General features: G+C 42.7%; 1 protein-coding gene across 2 annotated transcripts in view; it reads right to left on the reverse strand.

Moving 5' to 3' along the window:
* Positions 1-17,785, reverse strand: part of B3GALT1 (beta-1,3-galactosyltransferase 1) — a 220,768-nt gene extending 202,983 nt beyond the window's left edge. For both annotated transcript variants that reach the window (XM_019554327.1, XM_019554328.1), the window contains exon 1: positions 17,627-17,785. The gene's annotated coding sequence lies outside the window, so the exon portion shown is untranslated. The remainder of the gene's footprint in view (positions 1-17,626) is intronic.
* Between the last annotated feature and the right edge of the window lie 6,252 nt (positions 17,786-24,037).

Below are 24,037 nucleotides of genomic sequence, written 5' to 3' on the forward strand. Positions count from 1 at the left end.
TTATTATTCTTGATCTTGGATGCTAGTCCTAGCTCTATGTCCGCCTTAGTTTTCCTGACAGTCCCCCTACAGGCCCGAGCAGAGGAGGTATACTCCTCTTTGGAGATAACACCCCCCTTCCACCAGGTGTACACCGCTTTTTTGGCAATCAGGCATTCCCGGATGCCCTTGGTGAGCCAGGGGGACTTTTGAGCATCCTCCCAGCAGATGTCCAGGTAATTAAAATCACCCATGACACCTACATCCCTTGCCTTAAGTGCCTCTGCAAGCTGGCTTGAAAATTCCCAGTCCACCTCCTTCCCTTGGTTGGGGGTCTGTAGTAGACCCCCACCGTCAAATAGCTCTTCCCATGGCCCCCTTGAATCTTGACCCAGAGCACTTCAGCCTGCCCTTCCTCTGACCCCATTCTGCTGGCAGAGGATGTGTGGTACTCCTTGACATAAAGCGCCACACCCCCACCTTTCCTTCCTTCTCTATCCTGCCTGTAAAGCCTATAGCCCCAATGCCAACTGTCCAGTCGTGGGATGAATCCCACCACGTTTCTGTTAGCCCTATGATGTCTGGGTTTGAACTAGCTATTCTGAGGGTGAGTTCCTCCTGTTTATTCCCCATAGTGCGAGCATTGGTATATAGGCATTTAAGGCCTTGCAAGACTGTGTGTGCCACCCCCCCGATTAGGGAGACTGTCTGGGCCCCCGTTCCTTACCTTAGCACTCCTTGCCTTTGTCACCGGTCTTGCTCAGATGGCGTCTCCTCTTATCTTCCTCCATGGATACCCACAGCCCAAACCCACTGATTGGGCAGGGGATGGTTGCTCCATATCAAATATGTGTGCTCACTGGATATTGGGATATATCACAGGGCAGCACCAACATGCCACGGGTTCAATTTAAGGCATGATAGCAACAAGCCACAAGGATGTTAACTATTATGTGTGGAATATCTTTGCTGCTCATTTGCTACTGTATCACACCATAAATTGGCTTAAATGAGTAGTCTTGTTATGATGTATGGCATGATTAACACTTTAATCACATCTTAAATATAATGTATGCCAGGGCCCTAATAAACTACTCTCTTCCCTTTCCTCAGCCAGCCTTCAAGGCTGTTTCCTTAAGGAGCCATTAGTACCTCTTCCTGTGAGAAGGAGTCCTGTCAGAACAGACACTAAATGTGACATGCTTTACTTAAGGCCCTGTTACACATCTTAATTTTAGGTGGCTCCTGGATTGTCTATACATTAACACCTGAAACTGGTTTTATGCACTCTTCAAGTAGCTTAAAGTTACACCACTCCAGGGCAGGTTTGTCTTTGATCCATGTTGCACAGCTTGTATTCAATTAATATATGGCCACTCCTCACAGATGAACTGCCCAAGTTGCAGTCCTACAGGATCTCAGGATACGGTGTCCCCTCCCCCACCCTCCTGTTATGTGTGGACAAACTTTCTATCCCCTGAACTCTACTGCCCTGAAGGCAGTTCGGGCACCAAGGCCACTCCCCCCTCCACCTCCTGGGGTGTGACCTTCCCATACATAGAGGTGAAACCCTGTGCTTGCAAAGCACATAACAGCTAGCTAGGCCACAAGGCACGAACAAGTCCAGGAGTGGGGTTTACAGGGGTTTTGGGGGGAACAAGGTGGGGGACAGATAGGGTTTCCATGAACATGGGCTTCCTTTCCAGGACAGAGACAGTAGTTACCCCAAAAGTGCCTTCCCCAAATACTTCCACCTTCCAGCCACCCTGGGAAGCATGACCAACATGTCCCATACCCCAACATGTCCCATACCCCAATCCTAAATCCCAATTCATTAAAACATGAAACCTTCTTTAATTTAGTTTCCCTTTATTTCTTATTACTTTTAACTTTTTTTTATTTTATCCTTCAGTGGATGACTTTCTTCATTTCACCACTCTTTTCCCACCCCTATTTGCCTTCCCCCTTTGCAATAACTCTCTGCATCCTAGCTTCATATTCCTGCCCATCCCCCACCCCAATCTCTCTCACATCACCACCTAGGGCAGGGATAAAAGCCTGTTCTGGCTCACCAGTGTGTAGTAGCAACTCACAGTTGTAGCTCCTTGTCAGGGCCCTGCTCACCAGTCCTCCAGGTTAGGGACAGAAGTTGCACAAAAACTGTTAAGTGATCAGTAACTGAATAGAAGTTCAGTGCACATAAACCAGTTTCAATATGGCTGAAACTGGTTCCCAGGTCACTTTTTTTCTGAATTGCCTGCCCTCTGAATGTGAAGCAGGTCACATGATGTGATGATATATATCAAGCAGCATTACCTGTTGCTTGATGGAAAAAATGTCTGCCAAAGGAGAGATTGGGGAGAGCAAAGAAAACCTGTTCTTGCTGTACAAAAGACATAGTATACCTGATACAGACTAAGTACTGTATACTTCTCCCTGGAGCAGCAGGGACACAGTGCTATAGCAATGAAGTTTGGTGCTTGGGGCAAAGCCTGCAGCTCTGGGGTTTCATGCAGCCTCAAGGTTGGGTGATTGTGGCAGCTGCATCTCCTAACCATGGGGGTGCATGGGGCACCCAGCTGAGGGGCTCCCAGCTGCTGAAGCTTGCTTCTTGCTGATGCAGAGGGAGCTTCAGATTGGGCTCCCCCTGAAATGGCAATAAGATGTGATGGGATCTAACATGTGATCCTGCAGTAATGCCTCCTGCCATGCATGTGCAACATGGCAGAAGGCATGATTGTGTGGACTGTGCATTCAATCCCATTGGGCCTTCACTTGCATGGATAGAGGGGCCCCAAGTTACTCTATTACTAGAGTTATTAGTTATTAAAATAGTACACAAGAGGCCAATTTTTGGCTCATTTTTTCAAGACACTTAATTTTTCAGTCTTATTATTCAACTGAACTGAAATCACACAGTACTACTCCACAGTCTGCTTCTTGCTTTTGCATGGAGAGGCTGAAATATTTGCAGATTTAAGAGAAGGTGCAATATGATTTTTTTTTAAATATGGAGGGCATTCTGTAATGCAATAGTGTAAACGAATATGGGGTTTTGGGGTGGTTTATTTTTGGAGAATAAACAGAATATGATCTTTAGACATTGAAAGCATCTAAAATAAAATTATATTTCATTATTTCTAAAGAATGTTGAGTAGAAATTCTGCAATACTAAATTTACAGGATCTTGATCAAATTCATTGTTGGAGATTGAGAAATATATCATGGCAGTCTTTTATGCTGGCATTATCAGCCCTTTAGAGTTATCTGGGAGAGTGACTGATTTGTATGAATAAGAAATTAGAATTGAATCTACAATAGCTGCAATGCCTGAATTTGTGTCCTAGGTTGTAAAGATTAAAGGTTTATTAGATTTGGGTCTGAATATAAGAGAACTGGATTGGATTTTTGAACTCTTCGTTTCACTCTTGTACAAAACTGTTGGTATACATACATGCAGGATTTTTTGTTCTCTTTAATCACGACTAGCAATATTTTGTATTTTTTTATTTATGGATTTATTAGACTGTGGCTGATGAAGTTATTCTTTCTCATGCTTTATTCCCCAATAAATATTCTTAATGAAAAAGAAGTAATAGGAAAACCAACAAAGGGAAAATAAGAGAAAACCTAAGCCTTCCACCCAAATATCTTTTGTGACTTGAAAGACTTTAGTTAGCTTTTTCTCCTGTGGCTTTTTCTACACTTGCTTTTAGCAAGGACTGAAAGTGTTTGTACAGTACTTGTCATGATAGGCAGCATCTTTAATATGGACCTCAACCAATAACAAAAATGCAATGAAACTACAAAAAACCCCTAACATTTATAAACAGATTGGAATAGAAACCTTCAACAAAGAAAGTTAAAAGTTTAGATAAATGAATAACTACCCAAACCTCTGTAAAATGTTTTTTCCCATACAAATGAACCAGCAAACCTTCTGAGGCTTTCTGATCACAGACATTAATTTTCCACTTTTGTGACTTGAGCAAACTAATCAAGCAGTAATAAAAAAGGTCTTGCTCCTGTTCACATTGACTTTGATAGGAATTTGGCACTGACTTAAAAAGAGTATGACTGGATGAAGAATGAGTACATTAAAGAAGATATGCACCACAGTTTTGACCTAAAATTTTCTTAGAAGGCTCCAATCGCTTTCATTGTTACCTTTTTTATTTTGTCTAATGGGCTTAAATAATTTACTACCCCAGGAGGCTGATTCTGATCTTACTTATTACGCTCTTTTCACATGAATTTAAAGTCATTGTCTCAAAGAATAGAAGTGAGATTGGAATTGGATCCTATTGTTTTAATTTTCTTGATCTGGGATTTAAATTGGAGAAATGCATAGCTGGGATCAGAATAAAGAAATTATCAGCAATTTATTATAGTGCATTTGAATAAACAAGTTCAGCAATGACAGTTACTAAGAATATTCTAAAGCATTTTGTAATCTGCTTATCAGAATTTAGACTTGATGTCAATGCATCACTCATCACCAAGGACAATGGGGCTAGGTACAGATATTCAAAAAGCTGAAGGTGGAATCAATCTAATGAAGCAGTTTTCTGTAAGCAACATAGTTTTGATTAGTAGTAAACTAAACACACACTTGCCCTGTGGGTGGAGAGGCAATTTTTAGACCAGGTTCTGCCATTTTTAAACCAGTCTATGCAAGCTGAACTTCTGCGCTGTTATGTGTATAAACCGTTTTCCGAACACTTATACCAGTAAAAGTATAACATCTGTATCTGTGGGAGTCCTATGAAAAAAGTTAGATCATTATGTGTATTGTTAACATGTTAGTTCTTAAAAATGACTTTTCCATGTTATTCTTCTTATCTATATTTTTGGCCAAAGGGCCAAATCCTGGCTTTTTGGAAATATTCAGTCAAATATCTGTTGATTTCTATACAGCCAGTCTATTTACAAACTAAAATCTAAAAGCATGCAGCTGAGTAAGAAGTTCAGAACTTCATGGTACCTTACCAGAAGGAACCTGTACAAATTCCATTACTATGGAAATATGCATACTTTGTTGCTTTAGGCTAACTACATTGTAGGCATTGCAAACTATTTGGATCCAGCAAATCTCCCCCACAAACTCTGTCCTCTGCCACCCTTTTCTGTCCTCCTATTTCACAGATTATTGGCAACTGCTCCCTGGGCTCATGCCAGGGCCTCTACTTCTGCATTCATCCCATGCCTTATTCCCCATTCTCCCCTTTCATGTTAAGGGCTCTGTGTGACTTTTATTTCCTTTTTCCACCACTAGTATTTTTCTTTTCTTGTTCAGCTATCCATTCAAGATAACAAGATGATATACTCTATTGAGGGAACAGAGGAGGGGATGCTAGAAGGTATCAATGGATATTATCAACCAGCTATCAAGCATACACAGTAGCAAAGGGATTTGAAGCTTTTGTTCTGCTAAATAGACATCTGGGGCTCTGCTTATTCACATTTCAATAATAATTTAGTTTTTTAAGTTTTTTCCCCTTTAAAATCAATAAGTTTCTGCCCATTGTTGCACAGAAAACCCTCTGTCTTTCCATTTGGCAAGACAATTATGGAATTGAATACATGGGGTGTTCACAAATTACCATGTTACATTCATACACAGAAATGCTGTCAAACCGAGTGCCTAGCCTCACAAGCTTTGCCAATAAATGTGTGCCTGCATACTGGGTACAGAGACATACTGCTATTGTTTAGTACATACTAATTTTACTTCCTAAATATTGTAATAAAAGCAGCAAAAGTTACACAGAAATATATTTTCCTAGAGTCCTCCTATGGTAAACACATAAGATGCAGTTAAAGCAATGATTAAAAAATGAATTCTAGGCCAAACTTTTCAGAACAGGGTTTCTAAAATTATGAACATAAAATTTGAAAACTTTAGCCCTACAGTCTTAAATCTTTGAAGTACAAACTCATTCTACTATTAAAATTATATTAGCATATGCAAGATTTTAGATTTTAATTGGTAAATTCTACTGTGGGGCAAGCAGTACTTGTCCACTATAGGGAGAAAAGCCTTATTGTGACAGTCAAAATTTCACCCATAATAAATGAAAAAAACACCCTGTAGCTTTAAGGGAACAATCACATACAATTGTCTATTTTTAAATATGACGACTACAATAATTGCAATTCTCTAGATAAACATATATGTAATTAGAGTGATTACCACACAACAATAACCCATTGCTACTTACTATTATAGAGTCATAAACTGTTATTCAGTATACTATAAAATTCAAAATCTAATTGAAAGCGCTAGTTTAGCATAATTCCCACAAGCCATCATTCTTTAATATTGTGAAATGAATGAGGTTTTTGTGGAGCTATTAATTGATACTGACAAGCAATAACCACTGGAATGAAACTCCAATTATGAGCAGCAGTTAATCACATTTACTGTCATCTGTGGTGTCAAACAAAATTCAATAAATTTCTAAACAATAAAAAAGGAATTTATATCTCTTATGTTTTAATTCTTTTAGTAGAAATAAGATGGTCCTTTGGTGAGATAATCAATTACAAAAGTGTTATTTTCTCTCTTAAAACAGTGTTTGATTCTGTTGTATTCTTTTTTATTTTAAAAACTGACTTTTTTTCCTTTTTGATGTAGATTTATACCATGTTGCAGATGTAGGTCTAAAGCAGTCTGTATAGCCTTATAGCAGATACATATTTTTAAACAAAAACATTTAGAGCTTATCTATGAATTTAGTTGCACATTGTATTTTTGCCACACAAACTATAAGCATATGTGGAAGTTATCCTCTGAGCTGAGGCCATGTTGTACATTACGTTGTTTTAGTATATGCAATGTTTCTCTTTTGTTTTTAAGTTCTATCACTTGTTTCCAGGCATCTTTGGCTATAAAAGAAGGTAAACTAGTTCAATACCTTACTATTGATTTGATTCACCAAATACATAATGTAGTCATCACATGCAGGCATGCATATTTGTGAAGCTGGCTCCTACTGCTATTTGATTTTTTTTTTATTTTAATATTGAGTCCCAGAATTATTTTATTTATTTACTTTTCTTATTTACTCTTCTGATATCAAAAGTAATATCATAAGCATTATTTTTGTGTGAGAAGACCAGCCATAGGCTGGCAAGGAGAAAACCTTGAAGGTGCCGTTTACTGTGTTTTGACCTGCACCAATCCTAATTGCTGTTCCACAGGCAGTTCAGAATATCAATTTAGCCAGCCATTTGCCAGCAGCATAGATCAATTCCTAATTATATTAATAAGTGCTCCTGTTTTAAAATCACCAGCTAACAACCACCAGTGATCTCATTTAAGAAAGTCAGACATTCTAAATACTTTGTTTAATATCCTTTACTGTTCATTGGTAGTTTTATCTACACCTTATATTTCATCAAAGCTATGAGCCTGTAATGTGAATCAACAGAGCAGTAATAGCATCTGTTCACTCTACTCTGTGAATATCTAAAAGAAGCATTATTTCTGGAAGATGCATATGAGAATTGACAGTTGAAGGAGTTATATATGTCTGAGAAAGCCCTATAATAGATACAGTAACTCTATTTAGTTGGGTCTGAGGCACTTCTGAAACATATGGTACTTGCACAATTTTCAAATTTGATAAAGGTATATTAAAAAAATGCAGATATCTGCTGAAGGATGAAGTTAAAGAGGTGAATGCTCTAGTAATGTCCTATTCTGATTTATATAATAGGTTTCAAATGTTCTCTATTTTAAATATTGAATTTTCATCCAACCTGGGTACTCAGCACATGTAATAATGACTATTACAGTTTTAAAATAGTTTGCATAAAATGTAAATAGGTCAAGTCTTTGGATCCCAAGCTGTTTAAAATTCCATTATCAAGACAACCTCACCCTTAGCCCTGTTGCTTGCTTAAGTGTCATAGCTATTAACTAAAAAGTACTTTATTCTGTTTTTCCCTGTAAATATATTTGAATTCTGTCTATGAAGCAAGGCCACCTTTGGCCTCTTTTAGTTATTTTAAATAAAACATTTAAAAAAGCTTATCTTGCTATGACAAAGACTCCTGCCCGGGGGGAGGAGGGATCCTGGTGTACCCTCACAGCTGGTGCCCAGGGCAGGTGCAAAATGGCTATGCTTCATTTCAGTTTTGGATTCGGCCATTTAGGAGGAAAGTGATTCGTTTTGGTGTTTCAGGTGGCTGCAGGTTCTCCTGCGGCTCCTCTGGCTGTGCCTGCCTCTGCCCTGGTGGTGGGAGTTGCAGAAGAAGCCCCCATGTCTGCCCTGCCCGGCCCCATCTCCCGCCTGGCCCCATCCTCTGGGAACTTTAAAAAAAAATACAACCCCCCCCCAACCCTGCACTTACTACCTGCAGCAGCGGCAACTGGGGTCACTGAGGGCTCATGGCAGAGCTCCCGCCCATGCAGCACGGGGCAGTGGGGGGCAGCAGAGATTGCCCCCCCCAGCTGGCACCCATGCAGCAGCTACCCCATGGTGTGGGTGCAGTGCAGCTTGGCAGGGTGCCGTGTGTTGTTTGAGAGCTGGGGCTGCTGAGGCTGAGTGGTACTGAACTCTGGCTGACTATTGGAGGTGCCCCAGCTCCCAGACAGCGTGCGGCAGCCTGCCGAGCCATGCTACACCAGTGTGATGTGACAGTTGCCGCGTGGGTGCCAAAGGGGGAGGAAGGGTGATCCACGCTTCCCTGCACTGCTTGGGGGTGCAGGGGGATCTGCCATGAACCCTCAGAGGCTCCAATAATCACTGCTGCAGCCAGTGAATTCAGGGCTTTTTTTTTTTTTTTTACATAAGTGCCAGGCAGGGTCTGGGTCTGGGAAGGGCAGCCATGGGGGCTTCTCCTGTGGCTCCCCCTGCCCGGGAAGAGACCAGCACAGCTGGAGAAGCCATGGGAGAAGCCCCCATGGCTGCCCTGTCCAGCCCTATCCCCTGCCTGGCCCCATCCCCTCCTGGCACTTAAAAAAAAGCCCCACACTCATCAGCTGCAGCAACGGCAATCAGGGCCTCTCACAGCTTGTGGCAGCCTCTCCCCCACCCCGTGCAGCATGGGGAAGTGGGGGGCCGTGGGATCTTCTTCCCCTGCTCGGCACCTGCATGGCAGCTGTTGCACCGCACAGGTGCAGCGCAGCTCAGCAGGGTGCCACACTGCCTAGGATCTGGGAAGCCTCCACCTGTCACCCAGAGCCTGGCATCACTCAACCCCGGCAGCCATGGAGCAGCTGCCATGCAGGTACCAAGTTGGGGGGTGATCTCCATTGCCCCCCACTGCCCCATGCTGCACAGGGGGGCTCTGCTGATTGCTGCTGCTGCAGCTGGTGAGCGTGGGGCTTTTTTATTTTTTTAAAGTGCTGGCAGGTTGTGGCTGAAATTGGACTGAAATGGGTCAAAACACCTCCAAAACAAAGCAGCTGCCAAAATTTCACAGAGCCCTAGTGTCCGCCTTGCCCTGCTCCACTTACACTACTGCCACATCTAGAGGATTTACTACTCTTAAATGATCCAATAAAGACACCTGTCCAGCTTTTCTTAAAAACCTCCAGTTGAGGAGATTCCCTGATTTCTAGGCTGATTGTTTGGTTGTCTTATTGTTTTTAGAGTGTAAATGTTGAATTTTTCATGCACAATAACATATTATCCTTTGTAGTAAGACCATCTGTTATCCTTTGTTTTTTCTTGTCTATGTATAATATGTTATATTTATCTTTGAATTTCATACAGGCCAGTTTTCCATTTTATCCAGATCTTTTTCATTTTCATCCTGTCCTCCAAAGTGTTTGCAAACCCTGCCAGTTTTCCCATCTGCAATTCTGATCAGTATACGATATTCCTTCATTCACATAATTAATAAAAATATTAATAATTGTTGTTTCCAAATATACTCCTCCCCACCCCTTCTCCTGTGGTATCCAACTGGATCCATTAATTAGTAGTCTTTGTCTGGAGTTATTTTCCCTAATGGTAAGTCTACCTAGCCCACATTTCTTCAGCCTCTCTTAGGAGAATGGCATGTGGAACTATGTAGAAAACCTTACTAAATCTAATGGAAATGGAGTGGCAATGATTAGTAACTTACTAATGACAATACTTTGTAAGAAAGTAAATGGACAATAAAGGTAATGTTGTTTGTTTAAAAAGAAAAACTTTAAGGAAGTTCTTTCCTATGCTGACCCTCAAAACTTTGTATGTTTATTTTTCTTCTCTGTTACATTTAACAATCCAGAAAGAAAACAATGTCACAGGTCCTAACAAGTAACCAGCAGATTATAAGAAAATGATTAGGGTACTACCTGAGCCTACATCCAGTATTCTTGCACTCTTACTTTAATAACTCTGAGACACAATGAAAGGGTTTTTAAAAGATTTTTGGTGTGTTTTTTTTTAATCCTTCATTTTTTTCTTCTATGAAATTTGAACACCCACACTATAGGTTTCTGACACAATAGTACTTCTAGCACCTTCATCTTATGCTTGTTGTCAAGGTAACTGACTTGATCAGAACAATAGGAATTTAAAATATTTAAAACACAAAAATGTAAATTCTTAATTTATGAAAGTTAAATAAATTCTATTCTGTCAAACACCAGTGCATGGAAATAGTCTTTTAACAACATGGAGTTAAATTAGCAAAATAAAATAAAATAAAATAAAGTAATAATAAAAATGTATACAATTTCTATTGTTATAATGTTATATAGTTTTCTTAAAAAGATAACATTTCACAGGTGGTTTATAAAACAATAGATGTATTACAAAAGGTGTTCTGTTAAAACCCTATAAATCATTCTTACAATTCTCACTGATGTTAATATGAATGTTACATTTGAAAAGACTGTATGATTTAACCTCTATTATGGACTTTTAAGTTCTTTATTATAGCTTTCTTTCTTTCTCTTTTTTTAAAGATGCATATAAAAAGACCAAATTGCACCTCCTACTTATCTCCCACTGAATAATTGTCTCTTAGTGACATTTGTCATTTCTGTAGCAGCCAATATTGGTGACCAAAAGAGGAGATTATGACTTTAAATACAGAATAAGCATGTTTGACACTGAGAATGATGGCCTGGACATATTGACACACATCCTGGTACAGTTCACATTGCTTTGGGAATGGGAACAGGTGGATGTGCCGCTATCAGTGAAAAGGTTCACTCAGTAAGTGGCTGTTATTGAGTCCTGTCATTACTCAGTAAGGCTAAGCACAGACAGTCAAAAAGCCCAAGGCTGAATTGATTCAGCCTTTCTAGGTTAGTCTATGTTGCAAAGATTGAGCCAATAAGCAAATTAACACATATTCACCTTTGATTCAGGAAATGCAGCCACATGACTACAGTGGCTCAAGCCAGAAGCCAGGGGATGCTAAAGCATGGCTCTCTAGCTTGTAGCCAGTATGGGCTATGTGTTTGCTGTTTCTTCCTACTGCCCCTAAGGACTCTGGGATTTGCAGTCCACAATCATATTAGCAGAACTCTGCAGAGTTTCTCATCACTTCCTTTCCCTGCTTCCAGTTGCCTCTGGGATTTGTAGTCCACAGTTAGAACCAGAAGCAAGTTTAGCAGGGCAGAGCAGCTCTGTACTTAGGGGCAGGGAAATTTAACCTCCCTTTCTGGTCCCAGACCCCAGCAGGGGTTTGCCTGGTGGGGAGAGGGGGCAGGGCAGTGAGCCAGCCAGTGAGGCCAGTAAGCAAGCCACCTCCACCTCTACCTCCACCCCTGCTCTCTGAAGCAGACAGCAGAGTCCAGCCCAGAGCTGCAAAGCATACTGGGATGCTGCAGGACTCTGATTTCACTTGATCCAGGAAGGAGTCTGGGACAGAATTTTCATAAACCGGTTTGACCCAAATCAGTTATGTTTGATACTACATTCAACCAGGTTTATCTTAAACCAGTTTCAATCAAGTGGAAGCTTGAAAGGGAGCCAGCGAATCCCCTCCAGCCACTTCCCGAAACCAGGGAATGCCCAGTTAGGGGAGGGGGCAGGGAATGTTGGCTGATGCTTCCCTCCCCTCCTGGACCAGTCCGGGATGGGAGCAGCAAAGCACAACCCACTGTCCAATTCTTGCACGACCCTGGTGCCAGGGAGTTGAGCAGACAAAGCAGCGCAGCAAAGAGCTACCTACTATCAGTGGGATACTTACACCCTACTTATCTACTCAAATATCAACTCTCACTACCATAAATGGGAAGAGGAGTAAGAGTTCCTTTGAGTGAAGTTTTAATTCAGTGGGGTGCCAAGCTGTAGAACAGGCTAGTAGTGTACTGTTGATTTACAGCAAGATATTGACCAGATAAAAAGGTTGGATGTATTTTGTTCCTGAATTTTCCAGACATGGAATTTAATTTCCAGATTTAATTAATTAGAATAATCAAACCATGCAGAATATACATGTATGACTTGCTGTGGCCAGGTATGTCTTACTGGATGGGGTGGATCTGACTAGCTGTTGTGAGTATTTAAGCATTCCCCGATGTCTGAATTAGTCTGAAATGCTGGTGAAAATCTGGCACTGTGTTAGTTGTCCAGATGTGGCATGTAGAAAACCAGCAAGGATCCACTTCAGAGTTGTGCTGGTCACAGAATATTCCAAGCAGAAAGTCTACTTGGATAATATTGAAAGATTTCAGGGGAATCTATTGATATCACTAAAACTTCCAACTGGAAAATATCGAAGTGATTCTTAGGGCTGTTCCAGACGTGCAAGTTAAGGCACTGAGGCATCTGATTGTGATCTACACAATTGTGCTTCCTGCCATGCTACATGTAGATGGCAGGATTCACGATTTTGGGATCATTAATCAGATCTCAGCACACCTTATTGCTGATACAGAGGGAGCCTAGGATCATGATCCTTGGCTCCCCCTACACTGGTAAGTAGCAAGCTCCCAGGGCTGGAAGCCACTGTTAACTGGTAGGGCTCCCAGCTGGGAGAGCATGTGCTCCAATGACTGGGAGCATGTATGTGCTGTGAGGTCTCAGAATCTGAGGTGTACGTGGGTCCCTGGCTGGGAGACATATCGGCTGATGAGGTTCCCAGCCACAAAGGCCTCTGGCCCCATGTTCAGTTAACAGCAAGATAGGAAGGGGCCACAAAGTTATCACACATTTTGTGGAATAACTTCGTGGCTTATTCTTCCTTTTATCACACCACCTATTGATTGAACATGTAGCTGGGTGACAACTTAAGACATGATTAACTGGTTAATTGTGTCTGAAGTGTAATATGTAGATGGGGCCTTGTAATAGCAAGTTAAAACAATAAAAGTTGAGATGAACCAAACTACTTGGACTTGTTTCATGAGAAATTTTCAAATTTGATTTGATGTAAAAGGAAGTTTTGAAAATTCGGAATTTCCCATGGAATAGGAATGTTATTTCCCAAACAGTTCCACTCTGAAGGAATGGACAATAAACTTGTGAGTGGAGAAGGCACAGGCCAGAAGTTATTTATGGGCAGGTAAAGGAGAAGTGTGGCTTTAATGGTACATGACAGGAGAGGAGGCCCAACTGTACACTTCTTCCTAGAAATGGAGCAAATGAGAGTCTGACAAGGCCTGGAAGTGGTATGTTTTTAATGTGTAATAGGATTCTTTTTTAATCCTCTCATTAACTTGAACTACATTTAAATATTTTCTAGTGGATTAATTTGACATTTAGTAAAAGAAAGATGTTTGTGGACTTTGTGTAGGTTCTCCCCCTCCTTGAAAAAACTACTCAATTTCTTTAATTTCAACTACCATGATGATTTTAGAATCCTTTTACTTTAATCTTTTTAAAGTAATGATTTCTCCATGTTGCTGTGACCAGTCTTTAGATGATTTTGTTCTGGCTATAAATGTATATGAAGTGTTATCTTCTAAGGTTATTAGCTTATCATTTTCTGCAGATGATCACTGAAAGTTGGATGTAAAAAGTGTATGTCATTGTGTATGGCAACATACATAGCATTTCCTGGTTTTGGTTTCTTTTCAGCTGTCTCTTGGACTTTTACAAATGATAATTGGTAGTTTTTTTCCATTCCTGACAAGAATGCATTCTCTGTTCAATAGCTGAAGAACGGTACAGCATGCATTCAGCCTCCAATTTTCAGTTCTTTCTCTACCTCAGTTATAGACTTTATTGCTATAATCAAGAATTACGCAACTTCTGATTACTATCTTATATACCTGGAAAGTGTTATTTTCTTCTTTTGTCTTTAGTAAGCTCTCCAAGGAAATACAAAATAATAACATGCCATATGGTAAATGGAATCAGCTGTGACACCATGCTGCATCTTCTATCATGTGGTATTTTACAATATGACATCCTCAAGTTTGTAATTGATGAATATTGCATCTCGTAACAGTTCTGGTTATATACAGTATGCTGCTTCTCCCATTAGCAGCATCCTTGTCAGTGCTGTTTGACTGTTTTGTATCTAAATACAGCATAAGCATTTTGTTGTAATCAACAATGCACAAAGTAAGAAAGAGGTAGGAAGGGCTTAATGTGTGGTGATTTTACTAAGAGGCACAAAGTGCAATCTGTTTACATGAGTACAATATTTGCATAACCATGAGGTCAGTATCAATATGTTATTATAACATAACAACAATAATAATCACATGTAATTTGGCAATCTTGACTAAATGGTATTATGTAGAGTTCCGCTTAGATTATTGGAATTGTAACAAAAGCCTTGCCCAGGGGTGGCTTTGACATCCCCTGGCGGCCACTTAGCCACTGTTTCACCCTGTTCTCAAGGCCACCTCCCCATCTGCTCTCCTGACATGCCTTGTTATAAATAAATTTTTAAAAATGTGAAGCTGCCCCCATGTTCCCTGAATGAGCTAGAATTTAAATGCTCTTCAACTGATGGGCTAATTTCCTGGCCTCCTCATCTCCTTCTCTAGCCATGCCCAAGCCTTGCAGATGTTATCAATTAATGCCTTAGTCCTGGACTCTGCCCTGCTCCCAGGCTCATTCAAGTCAATGTGCTCTCTAGCCCCAGTGTACTCTCTCTGCCCTTCCCTGGGCACTGGGTTCTATCTAGCCCTATCTTTGCCCCTCTCTGGGTGACATGCTCTCTGTAGCCCAGATTTGCCCGTCTCTGGGCACTGGGATTTCTCTAGCCCCATCTCTGAACCTCTCTGGGCACTCTCTAGCCCCATTTCTAAACCTTCCTCTGCCCTGCTCCCAGGCTCTGGCCTTACTCCCAAGCCTGTTATTCTCTCTGCCCTGTTTCTGGGCCTGCTGGGACCTCCCTTTCCCCCCCATTAGTCCCAATTGCAAACCGCGGGCAAGGCAGTATTCTACTTGTCTGCCTTGCTCCTGGACTCGAGTGTATCCCTGGTGTAAATCAGAAGCTTCTCTGCAGCCCTCCTGCTCAGAAGCATTTCCTTCCATGGCTTCCAGGACCAGACTGCCTGCCCTAGTTCAGGCTGGGCCTATGTATTCTCTAAGCCCACCCCCCTTCTTATCAGGTGTCTTTCCTTAAGTGCTACCTGAGCTCCGTCTGCAGCTTCTCTTCTCTTAAAGTAACAGGAGCACTAAACTTCCTGTTATAGAATGCTTATCCATTTTATTCAAATGTCAAATTTCCTTGAATCTGAAAAAACTCTGAACTCTAATTTTACCTAACCACGTGGTTGAGGGATATTAGAGTTTCCTCCATACAGGTAAAAAAATAAGCAAAACAAATAGTAGAAGTACTTTTGGTACTGATGATAAACTCAACATTAAATATAATACTGTAATTTGACTAATTTATCAAGGATTTGCCCATTTTTAGTAGATCAACCAGGAATTATATAAGGACAATTCTATTTTTCTTTAGTTATATGAAATGCAAGTGTTAAACAGGATACTGGATCATGAAAGAGAGCATGAAACACTTTAAGGGTGAGTTATAGCTTTTTTTTTTCTGGAGAAGGAGGGCAGTGAGATTAAGGGCAAAATGGTTGGATGCATAAAGTTTCTCTTTGAATCGTCCCAGCCCCAGTTTTCTCATTGAGTATGCATGACAAAAAAATTAAACTTTGTCCTTTCTAAAGGATAATCTAACCTGAAGTAGGTTCTCCTTCAAAAGCATAAAGGAAGATCATTACACACCATTCATTCCTTTCCCATCCCATATATGTGGTATCTTAGAAGAGCTAGTACATCACTGATGCCTTAGAATTTCTCAGTTACCTGTGGATGGACTGGTGACAGATGTACAAAAGATCTGTTTACTTCAGTGGTGCTCAACTTTTTTGTCCAGTGAGCCAGGGGAGCAGTGCTCAGGTTGTATGTAGGCCAAATCCAGCTGGTGGTCCAGATCCAGCATGGGGCTGTTGCAGCACAGCCCCATCCTGCCACAGGGAGGGGGCCAGGGCACAGTCTGACTCCAATGTGGCTCCACAGGGCAGAGGTGTGGCCCAGCACTGCAGGGAAAAGGGGAGGCCATGGCCTGGCCCTGCAAGGGAAAGAGGCATGGCCCATCCCCAACCTGGCCCCACAGGAGGAGGGGGTGTAGCTCAGATCCAACCCAGTCCTGCAAGGGGGAGGCAACTAGGCCCAGCAGGGTAAAGGAGTGTGGCTCAGCCCCATGGGGGGAGGGAAGTTTAACCCAGCTCCAGCATGGCCCCATGGGGGAAAAGGGGCATGGCCTAGTCCCAACCTGGCCCTACAGGGGGAAAGGGAGAATGGCCTTTTCAGCAGTGTCGGCAACTATTCAGCCTGGAGGAAAGAGCATGGACTAATTTCATTCAGTCACATGAGTGCGGGAAGGGAGCATGACTTGGATCCAACCTGCTGCCAGGGCTTGATTTTGGGAATTTGGCAGTGGGGGAGGGTGACCATATATACTGGCACCACTCCCCCACTGCCAAATTTCCTGATCTGTAGGAAGCCCTGCAGGTCAGATACCTATAGCTTTGTATAGCTCATTTTGCCCATAGGCTGGAGGTTGAGAACCCCAACTTTAAAAAAATATTGGCTTTGCTTTCTGCTTTGTAGTACTAGAGACTCATTTAAACAAGTATTAACATGTTGCATAGATAGGGAGACAGTTGCATAGATAGGGGGCTGTACATAAAATAGGTCTTGATTTTAAAAGTTTAATGTCAAATGTCAGTAGAACATCACTTACTGAGATGAAATATTACTTGGGAAGAAAATCTATTCTATTGGTGAGTGAATGTCTATCATTATATGTTTATATACTATACTAATGCTCAGAATTCTGGAAAAATCAAAATACATTTGAGTCATACATAGACGCATGCACCCGATGCATAGGGGATGCATGCAGGTGCACGTGCACCCTCTGAGATTGGCAGTGCACCCCCTGTGAAAAGCACTGCCGACACTGCTGGCAGCACCTAAGGGCGGTTGCTGCTCACCACCTTCCCCATCCCCCCCAACACCACCGGAGGAATCTGCAGGTGGTCGCCGATCACTGCTGGCTGCTGCTGATGCAACCAACAGCATCTGCAGGTGGTCGCCAACTGCCAGTCAGCACTTGCCACCATCCCCAGCTGCTGACACTGCTGCAGCTGCCTGAGGGAGGCCCCCACTGCCACTGCCGCCATCACCTGTGGGCAGTTGCCGTGCTCCCCCAGCCTCTGGGGCCACACAGCGTTCATGCTTACAATGCATTGGAGAGGGTCTAAATTGCTTACCGTACTTCTCTGAAAACATTCTATTTTTCGCTCCATTAATTATTCTTGTTGCTTAGCTGTGTCACACCCAGACTTTCATACTTCTTCTTTCCTATTCATTCTTTCAGTTGGTCTTCTCGCCTCATATTAAAGAAGTGCTGGTTTGCATATTGATTAACCTGTATTAAAAAACACCAACAATTAGATGGTGATAAACCAAAGATTTATTTTTGGTTTTTATATATTTTATATGAAGGCATATGGTACAGCAGGATGTTAACTGTTCAGGATGACATCTAAAGGCCAAACTGTGTTACCAAAGAGGGAGGGTGCATATATGAGCAGTAGAGTTGTATGAAGCTTTGGTCACTGATTTGGCGAAGATTCGGCCCGATTCGGGAGCCGAATTTCCGAATCCAGTCAAATCTGGAGACCCTTTAATCTCTCCAAATCAAATCAGAACCCTCCGAATTGATTTGGAGAGATTCAGAAAGAGTCTATGATTCAGACATAGACACAGCTTTAAATGTTTTTCCTACATACTTCAAGGTACCAGGTGGCTCGTGAATTCTGAGATGGTGGGGCAGATGGAGCATCCCATGGGAGCATGGGGGGTTGGGTTCCCCAGCGCACTCAGCAGTGGACCAGGAAGCGGACCAGAAGCACTTCCACTGGGGAGCATATGGCCCCCCTCCCCCATACCCCTCAGCTCAGCAACTGGTGCTTCCTTTGTCTGGGGGTGCACCTGGGGTCCCCCTGTGGCCGATCACTGACCTGGAGGGGGCATGAGGAGAGGTTCCCTGCGCATTCAACGGTAGACCCAGAAGTGGACCAGAAGTAGTTCTGGTCCACTTCCAGGTTTGCTACTGAGCATATGGGGGTGGGGAACCCCAGGGGCTCCCCCCCATGCTCCTGTGAGATGTTCCATCCATCCCACCATCTCAGTGTTCACAAGCCACAACCTGGTACCTCAAAGTATATAGAAAAAACATTTAAAGCTGTGTCTACAAACTAATCGCTGATTCTCCAAATCAGCATTGAATCTTCAGATTCAGATTCGGCCGAATTGAATTGTGACAGTGATCCGAAACAATGAATAGAATCACTGTCCCCAATTTGGGCCAAATCTGAACCAAATGCAGCCTGTTTCACACACCTCAATTCAGCAGTGCTGTCATTTATATGGCAAAGCATCTTAAATCCATTTACTTGAATAACACGGTTCACATAATTTCCTTTGAGAAAATGCAAGCATCAAGAAATGCAGGAGTACTAGTAATAAAAATGCTTAATAAAATAAATTCTGGGGATCTGTAGAACAGGGGAGTCAGGCAAGATAGTCTTTAGAACAGTGGCTCCTAACATTAGGTTGCAACCCAAATCAGGGTCCACCCCTTGCTCCACCTCGTCTGCGTGTGGGGCTCTCCTGGCACATGGTCCGTGTGGCTCTTGCTGCTGCTGCACCCTATGTTCCCAGCCTGGCCCAAGCTCTGTTGGCACCACTGGGCATGAGTGAGTTGGCAGTTGGGGCGGGGTTCATGACCCGCATTTACAGTCACAGCAGAAAAAGGTTGGGAGCCACTGCTTTAGAAGCATAAGTGACACCATCAAAATGAACATTTGAATTCATCAAAGCCACAGGCTGATGTAATTAATCCATGCACTTTTGGGCCCAGTCTTACAATTTACAAGAGATGGGCCCTTGTGCCATGCTTCATTGACTCCAGTGAAGCTTACTTAAGGTCATGGACCATCTGTGCATTTGGAATTGTGGGATTAAGGCTGTAGTCTGTCCTGTCATGCTTTTTGTTCTTTTGCATGTATTCTTCCCTACTCACCTGTCCCTACCAATCTCCTTCCCTCATCCTACCTTCACCTTTTTATAAATAACCAGGCTTTAAAGCTGTGAGCTTTCAAATTAAAGTTGTATTGTTTTACTTTATTAATTTACACCTTTGGCTATCCCCAACACCTCAGTTCTAGTCCTCTGACTTAATTAAATCCAAGATAGCTATAAACACCCATATGGGGTTTTAATCATGATTATTTAATATGGCACATTTTTGTCATACAATTAGGAATAAAAAGAATTAACTCTCATAAAATATTTAATAAAAATTTAAAACTGGGGGTTTAGTTATGAGTTCTAAAACTGTAAAACAAGATTTAAAGCATAAGCTTAGACACTTTTCTAAAATAAAAATCTAGCATTAAAAAGGATTACTTCATTTATTGCCAAATTCTGCTCCCCTGGAAGACAATAGTCTGACTCCTTTGGATCAGGAGCAGCTCCTCTGCACACAAATGCCTAGGAATATTTATCATCAATTTATTTGAATTACTTGTGCAATTTATTTAGTCCAGTTAATTAAGCATTGTCCAACTGTGTCAGAGCCTGTGTTGGTGGCTTTTTACAGTCTGTGTGGCAGAGAGGGGCATAGATATGCTGCACTGGATCAAGTCCTGAATCTAAGATGAATTAATGCAGATCAAAAGGAAATAAAGACTAAATTTTGCCTGTGGATTATTTGATCTCCCTTTTTCTCACTGCCAAAAGCATTTCATGTAATAAGCACCAACCTCAACATTCTTTACCAAGCAGTCACTGTTATCTTGTGCATCATTTATTACAAAGTACTGTGATTAATCCCATCTTAATATAATTTAGGATGTATTATGTATTTCCTTAGAGCATGCCACATTCCATTAAGGTGTCCAGCTTTTCACAGGGAGGATATTAAATAAAAATAGTTTGTTATATGCCTGGAAATGCATGCAATACAGCAAAGCACCATGTTATCTGTGATTAGTTTGCAGAAGCCATCTGTCATCTCCCCACCCCCATGTTAGCTAGGAAATCAGAGAGACTGGAGGAGAGAAGTATATTTACTTTTGACAGCACAACCACCTGTTACCATTAATTTTAGTTAGCTGAGAGGCAAATGTGCTGGAAAGGAAGGCAATTGTAGTGTACTGGGAGCAAGTACACTATTGATAAGAAGCCCTTTAAGATCTTGAAAAAAACTGTTTATGGTATTGTCCAGAAGAGGTGCAGAAGCAGTTTATAGCTGAAAACTGGAAGCAAGAAGCAGAAATTTGTGTCAAGCAGGATATTCAGGCATCTTTCAGTAAGAAGATGGTGAACAATTGGGATTCCATGTTGAAAGAGCAAGCTCTTTTGTACTAATGATAGCAAGGGATTCCAAAATTAAGCACAGCAGGTAGAAAAATCTTGCAGAGATTCTATGATATTGCATATTCATGAAGTGAAATATGCTTTGGATTTTTAGCAAAAGCTAACATTTAACTCTTCCAAGTTCGAAAGAATATATGCTTTCCTGCTGCTGCTCAAGTGTCATCCAAACTCCCTGTTACACTTGTACCACTAAAGTATTGGAGTGGTTTCTCTGATGCTAATGAAGTCATCTCATATTTAGATGTTGCTAAATAATATCTGCCAGAATGGATATATCCAAGGGGCTAACTGTCACAGGGGCACTCAGGTGCCCTGTTCCTAAGAAGGGAGAAGGGCAGCTGCCAATCTTCAGGGCAGCTCAGGTGCCGGTTGCTGGGGCAACCACACTGGTCAGGTGACCAGAAGGGGGCAGGGCTGGGCCTTTATAAACAGCCCAGGCTGAAGCCTAGATAGCAGTTCCCCTCTGGCAGTTTGAGGAGCAGCAGCTCTGCTGTGGAGTAGAGCATGGCACAGCTGCCTGACTGACTGAGCATCTACATGATGAGACAAGGTAGAGAGGGCCCTGACAGGAATGTATGTTATAGCTGCGAGGCTTAGTTTTGTGTTACAGCTGGTTGGCCTATGGCTTTGTGTTTGCTGTGTTGTTGGTTGTGTAAAACCGGAGGATCGGGTGAGGCTATAAGGGGTGGAAGGAGGCCTCACAGGAGCGCCCCAATGGGGTGGGGGTTCCTGGTGCCAGTGAGGGCACGATAGTCAGGTGCCAGAGATGGCACACGCATGCGGAATAGGGGGCCAGGTAAGGCTATGGCCGCCTGAGCCCTACTGGGGAGAAGCCCGAGCAGGGCGTAGCATGATAGTCAGGTGCCAGCAATGGCACACTCATATGGACTAGGGGGCCAGGTAAGGCTACAGCCGCCTGAGCCCTATTGGGAGAAACCTGAGCAGGGTGTAAGACCCCACACGGTGGGTCAGGGGACCAGGCACGGCTACGGTCACCTGAGCCCCAACCGTGAGAAGTATGGGTGATGAGACTCGAGTGCGAGTGAGCGCGGGAAGCGCTAGGCACAGGCCCGAGTGCGAGTGAGCGCGGGAAGCGCTAGGCACAGGCCCGAGTGCGAGTGAGCGTGGGACGGATGGGAGGCAGGCCCCAGTAGGGCCCTGTCTGTAAGAGAGAAGCCCCAGGAGAGGGTGCGTTCTGAGAGAAGCCCCAGGAGAGGGCGCAGTCTGCGAGTAGAGAGCCCGGTAAGAGTGAACATTCAGGTGGAGGCCTTTAGAGAAGGCCTCTAGGGAAAGTAGATTGGCAGGATAACATCTGGAAGATCTGTGAGGCTTGGGGTGTGCTAAAGGGGAGGTAGGAGGCACGCATAGCCCATAAGGCTGGGGTGCACCAGGTCACTCTGTACAGAGTAGGAGCCCGGACAATCCTAGCACCGTGTCCAAGGCGACAAGAGGCAGCCTCCCTTCTAAAACTATATAACAACAAGACGTGGCGGGCGAGAAAGAGGGTGCTGGATTGTCTACTTGGCATGGTAGGGGGCGCTAGAGAGATCACGGCCGCTCTTAGGCCCCGCTCCGTGACACTAACTTATGGAAAAGAAATATTTTTGCATTTGGTATGGATTAAATTTCAGCAAACTGCAGGTGTTTTAAAGAAACAGATCAAGAGAGCAAAGGAAATCCCTCTCGGTTCCACTTAAAACTGCTTTACGTTATTCTTCTTCCAAATGCACAAGGTAAACACTGCACCTGCTCCATCATGACTGACATATTGCAGCCCTCAACATTTCCAGTGAAAGGCAATTGTTTTGTTTACTGAGTAGTGCTGGTATTTCTATGGCTGGGCATAATCACTTGGGGAAATAAGTGTATAAGTGCTTTCATCCCTCATTCCTTTCTTTAAAATGTACACCTTGCTAGGGCTTAGCATTTATACTAAAATCAGGAGAGACAGCTTTTCTGGGAGCCACTGGTTAAAATATGGCCAGAGCTTCCAGTGAAAGTATTAGGGAGAAAAAAAGCAGAGCTATAAAAGGCATGCACACTTTTAAGAAGAGGAAGTAGACCATCCAAATCATTGTACCTGCCTAGCTCTAAACTAATTTTACTCCTATTCTTTCAACCTACCCATCAACATTGTTGCTCTTTTTACAGTACAAATTTATAGTAAGTGTTTCTAGTTCAATCAATTTCCATGGTAACTTAAGCTCTGTTTTATAACGCTTTGTGTTAAAATAGTTTGGCTAAAATAAGAATGACTGCAAATATTTATCCACCTTTTGAACCAAATCTTCTCTAATACCCATAAAAATTCAGGTAAGGCTATCTGCTGCAGAATACCTAATTCCACTCTGCCACTGCATCCCCTTTAGCTGGGCTGTAACTGCCCCTCCAGCCTCTAGAAATCTCGTTTGATCTAGGTGAGTCATTGTGAGGTTTAGCATACTGAATGATGCCAATCATTTTGTTCTTTGGAATTTGAAAAGGCATAACAGATTTGAATCAAGTGGCAGAAGGGCTGACAGAGTCCTTGTGCATGGGAGAGAGGTGAGGAGGGTGAGGCAGGCAGGCCTCCTGGGCTAGGGTCACATATTACACACAAACTGGTTTAAGTGATCAGAAGCTTGTTTAAACCTGTAACAGAATAGACACTTAGTGCACATAAATCAGTTTCAAAAGGGCTGAAACCAGTTTGAGATGAACCTGGTTGAATGTAGTATAAGACTTAACTGATTTGGCTCAAAGCAGTTTGTATAATGTCTATCCCAGACCCCTTTCTGGTTTTAGTTAAGCCAGACTCCCCCAGCATCCCAGCATGCTCTCTGCACTGGGCTCGCTGTTCCACAGCAGAGCCGGCCCCACTCCCTGGCTGGAGCTCTGGCACAGACTGCAAGCATCTGCCTGGCTTTCCGCTGTCTTCCCCTCTGTCTTACAAAGACACCTCTCAGCATTAGCTAGCATATCACATGCTGGCTATGGTCTATGCTATAGGAGACTGGTTCCTTCCTTGGAAAAACTGTTTAAGAACTTGAACTACTGGAGAGAGACTTTGTGTTCTGATGGGGTGATAAACATTGAGTTAAGGGTGATAAACACTGTGTTATCAGCTGCCTGCTGGGCTACTTAGGAGCAGGGGAACCCCTCCCTAGTCAGAGCATTCTGCTGGGGACTGGCTACACATCCCTCAGCTAAGCACTATGGAAGGGACAGGAGGTCTTCTCTAGCATCCCCTCCCCCCC

The sequence above is a fragment of the Crocodylus porosus genome, unplaced genomic scaffold (assembly GCF_001723895.1).
Source record: "Crocodylus porosus isolate Cpor-Errol unplaced genomic scaffold, CroPor_comp1, whole genome shotgun sequence".
Classification (NCBI taxonomy): domain Eukaryota; kingdom Metazoa; phylum Chordata; order Crocodylia; family Crocodylidae; genus Crocodylus; species Crocodylus porosus.